The sequence below is a fragment of the Sinocyclocheilus rhinocerous genome, unplaced genomic scaffold, assembly GCF_001515625.1.
Source record: "Sinocyclocheilus rhinocerous isolate Xijiao unplaced genomic scaffold, SAMN03320098_v1.1 scaffold423, whole genome shotgun sequence".
In the NCBI taxonomy this organism is placed as follows: domain Eukaryota; kingdom Metazoa; phylum Chordata; class Actinopteri; order Cypriniformes; family Cyprinidae; genus Sinocyclocheilus; species Sinocyclocheilus rhinocerous.
Genome location: NW_015655573.1, coordinates 93,117 through 98,289, shown reverse-complemented (window position 1 = coordinate 98,289; position 5,173 = coordinate 93,117).

Genomic DNA, 5,173 nt, shown 5'->3' with positions numbered 1-5,173 from the left:
CAATCATTCTTTTTTTTTTTCATCAGAATTGCGAAATGTAAACTCGCAACTCTGGGAAGAAAAGTAGGAGTTGTGTGATATAAACTTGCAATTGCAAGAAAAAAGTCAGAATTGTGAGATAAAGTTACAATCGCATTTTTTTTTATTCCATGGCAGAAAAAAATTAAACAATTGCAAGATGTAAACTCAGAATTCTGAGATAAAAAGTCAGAATTGTAAGATATAAACTCAGAATCGCAAGACGTAAACTTGAAATTGTAAGATATAAAAAGAATTGTGAGATATAAAATTGGAATTTCAAGATATAAACTCGGAGTTGCAAGACAAACTCAAATTTGTGAGATATTACCTTGAAATTGTCAGATATACACTCAGAATTGCAAGTTATAAAATTGGAATTTCAAGGCAAACTCGGAGTTTCAAGATATAAACAGAACTGCAAGACATTAACTCAAAATTGTGAGATATTAACTTGAAATTGTGAGATATAAACTCAGAATTGTGAGATATGAACTCGGAATTGTAAAATATAAACTCAGAATTGCAACTTATAAACCTGGAAAAAAAGTCAGAATTCTGAGATAAAAAGTCGCAGGTACCTTTTTTTGTCCCATGGTGGAAACAGAAAATTGCAAGATGTAAACTTGGAATTGCAATTGTATTTGATTGTATTGTTTTGATCATTAAAGGTGGGGTAAGCGATTTTCCAAAAACGCTTTAGAAAACTGATTCGGGCCGACTAGCAAAACAAACTTGTAACCAATCAGCAGTAAGGGGCGTATCTACTTATGATGTGATTGTTTTGGTGATTTCAAATGTCAACATTGGCTACTAGAAATCGCTTACCCCACCTTTAAACTAAGCATTTAAATACTAAGACATAGTTTAATGAGAGATAGAATGGTGGCTGATAATTGTATCAGTTTCTATATCTGCTATACTGCCATAAAGATCTCATTGATTTACATTACAAGCCATCAGAATTTCATCCTACTTTGTGCCATAAATATCAGCATCTCCCCCAAATTGCATATTTTTGCTCAATTTGGGCCTCTGGATAAAACGGTGGTGTTTTTCCTCCATATTATGAGCCTTTAAAGCCTGATGTATCAAATATGATACTCAGAAATAACAAATATGCAAACTTTTGTCAGGCTTTACAGGGTTAACCTCACTCTTTCTCGAGGCAGCACCTCGATGTTTTCTGCATATTGTGTTACACTTAACTCATTATTGTCCATGTGAAGAGTCCTACATCTCCGTGGATATTTCTAAAACGTCCACATAATTTGTTTAGGGCACTTTTTTAGGTCGGTTTCTTCGTTAGTATGCATTAACTGAGAAATTATACCTGCACGAGTGAGGACAGGCGAGACAGTTACTTGGAAGCGGGGTCTCTTTGTGGGAGTTATTTTAGGAGCCAGGCAAATTTTATCCTACAGTAATTGCGTTACGGGTATTGTCTTCTGAAGAAAGACTGAGAACAGTAAGTGGGTTTGAAAATCCGGGGTATTAAAATGTGCTCTCGGCATAGCGTTTCCATCCATCAGCCGGTGGGACACGCACAATCAGTTTTAGCGAGAAACTCCGTAACCTAATTACAGTGAGTCAGCTCATCGTGTCCCTATGAAAACCCAGCGCTCATCAGCTGATGAAAGTTATATTTCAGTATTATGCCGTCGCACAACCTCACTATTCAAATGAATTTCTCTCAAGGCTTGTCTTGTGTTTCCGAGTGCTGCACCTATGATACAACATGTGCTTTCATAACTCTGTATGATCATCAAAGACGGTCGCTGCCGCTTGTTTTGTGTCCTCAGAGGACGCTGGGAGCTCTTCGCCGACGCTAATCAAAGCCTGGCAGATGCATCGGCTCAGTTTTTAGCATACCATCCAGCTTTTGCACAAATAAAATATGTAAAAAGAAAGAAGAAAGATGATTTATTCACATCTGTTCTGTTCTGTCACGACTAAATCTTCAAAAGTGGGACACGCACAATCAGTTTTAGCGAGAAACTCCGTAACCTAATTACAGTGAGTCAGCTCATCGTGTCCCTATGAAAACCCAGCGCTCATCAGCTGATGAAAGTTATATTTCAGTATTATGCCGTCGCACAACCTCACTATTCAAATGAATTTCTCTCAAGGCTTGTCTTGTGTTTCCGAGTGCTGCACCTATGATACAACATGTGCTTTCATAACTCTGTATGATCATCAAAGACGGTCGCTACCGCTTGTTTTGTGTCCTCAGAGGACGCTGGGAGCTCTTCGCCGACGCTAATCAAAGCCTGGCAGATGCATCGGCTCGGTTTTTAGCATACCATCCAGCTTTTGCACAAATAAAATATGTAAAAAGAAAGAAGAAAGATGATTTATTCACATCTGTTCTGTTCTGTCACGACTAAATCTTCAAAAGTGATGTCAATTCTGATGTTCCTTCCGCTTTGCTACATGAACGGAGAGAGATGAGCATGCAGCGATGACCGAATGTGTCTAGCGTCTGTGGACGTGAAGGTCTCAGGGTTATGACTTCATCATGACTGAGTCTGAGTTCAAACAGTTCAGCTCCTAATGTGAGAATTCTGCTTCTCATCCCTGTAACTCATCCTGACAGAACTGAGGCTACTTTTCTCCTCCATATTTCACTGCATTTCTGTTTTAAGCCTATTTATTAATTTATTATGAAGCTTACTTTTTATATTATTATTATTATTATTATATTTTGAGGATTAAGATTTTTCATTATTATTTGCATGAAAATTAAGCAATTGTTATTACCATAACATATTAAGTTAAATACAATATTTTATACATGATAATTGTATTTGTTGTACTGCCTTCAGTTTATTCTGATTTAAATAATAAAAACAAAAAAACATTCAGTTTAAATTTTACTAAAATTGAATAAAAAAATAACACTTATAAGGTAAAAATATTGTTAAATAGTAATAAGAAAATATTGTATAGTGTATTATAGCATGTATTGTATTATAATTCTGATTATATTATTAGATGTTGTGTTTTGTATTACAGTGGGTTTAGAAAAGAATCAGCCCCTTTTAAAATAATCACATTTTGTTGCTTTGCAGCCTGAAATGAAGACGGATACAGTTTTTGTTTTTTCCAGCTGTATTTACAATACATTTACTTGTATTGTTTTTATTTTATTTGGTAATGATATTTTAATGAGAATCACCATAATATTTAATATTAAATTTTTTCCTATTTCATTTAAATGTAAAAAATGTAAATGTAAAATTGAATATAAAAATAGTTTTTATACAGTAAAAATGTTGTTTTATTATAGTAAGGTGAAAATTTTATATATATATTGTATATTGTATTATAATAATGATAATTTAATGAGAATGACCATATGTAAATAAAAAACATTTCAGATTTAAATAAATATGTTTTTAAAAAGATTTACTATACTTTAAATGCAGCTAAAATTGAATATAAAATAGCTTTTATACAGTAAAAATATTGTTTCATAGTAAGGAGAAAATATTGTATTAGTGAATATTGCATTATAGTAAGATTAATTTAATGAGATTAACCATATGTAAATTACAAATCAATTTAAATATTCTACTGCATTACAGTAATGAAGGGAAAATGTTTAAAAACTGTCATGAAAATCTTTTTTAATGGTCCTAAAACAAGCATCATTTTCTTATATATTTTCTATTGTGATTTTCAGGTGAAATGTGTCTTGTGTCTTTCATGAGGTTGGCTCTCTCGGCTCAAGTGACAAAATGTTGACTCAGTTTTAGGAGTTGGCGATGTACAGCGTCATTCCAGACAAACAGGGAGGCTGAACGCTCTGAATGTATAAATCTCCCTAGATGCGTCATGGGTTGAGTTTGAGGCTGTGCAGTCATTCAGCCGGGCTTCATCACTGAGAGAGACTGATGGAAAGATTAACAATGTTTGGAATCCGTCTCATGATTTCACGTCCTCTATTACATTTTTGGACAATGTAGATGCTTCCCACAATTCCCTCATGCTGCAGTGTGTGGATACAGTAGCTAACGCTGCAGATTGTGTTCCCATGCCACACTCAGAAGGAGGCGGGGCCTCACTGTGCACCACCTCTGATTGGTGGATGATGGATTGACGCTCGTAAAAAAAAAAAAAAAACAGGAAGGTACTTGGACTGTGCCTTTTTGACGCATTCCTGGTGTCTATAAAAACATGTCTGCAAGGCGGGGGAAAATCCTGAAAGTCCACAGTCATCTCTCGGGCCCCGGGCCCCTCACTTTCCCCAGGGCTCAGCTGTGTGAAAGCACACTTTTGTGCTCCGGTCACCAATCCCTCTGCTGAGGTGGACTTCCAGTGTTTTTCCTGGCAGCTTTTGGACAAACACGCACCAAATTACGTCGCAAGCAAGCACCCTGTGTCAAACACATGACAAATAGTTTCATTTGGCATTATTGGGGAAAGTCAAGGAAGTTAACGAGCATGAGGCAGAGGCTGGAAAGAGGGAAGTGTTTTAAGAAGGTGTGTCAATGGAGTTATAGGGTGTGAATGATGTGACGGCAAGGCAAACAAGCTGTTCACGGCTTTAGGAGTTTAGTTAGACTGTGTGTTTATCCTCCTTTCGTTAAACTGGGCTAGACTGATATGATTTTTACAGCAGTAGATAGAATTCCATAATTTTTCTTTTTAAGAAAATATGAATAGTGCTACAATGTTATGGTGTTGTGGGTGGTTGCTAGGGTGTTTTAAGTGGTTACTAGGTTGTCTGAAAGTGTAATATAGTTGTAAAATCTTAAATTAGATAGATAGATAGACAACAGACAGACCAGGGTGGAAGATCACTTAATTTCCCAGAATGCACAGTTGGGTGATTGCCAGTGCATCCAAGGCATTAAAGTAGTTGTTATAGTGTTATGGGTGGTTGCCAAGGCATTGCTGAGTGGTTGCCATGCTGTTTTGGATGGTTACTATGCAGTTTCTAAAGTGTAAAGTAGCACTAATAATTACATCAAGGATTGTCTTATTTGAACATGACAGACTGTAACCGTGTTAATTAACCCACATGTATGTTTTAGTTTTCCTTCTGTTTGGGGTCACACACAGGACATGTTTAAGGAATGAATTCTGCCAGACAGATTTCTTAGAGACACACAGGCTGTGCTGTTTGAAACACATTTAAAGCGATTCAGCA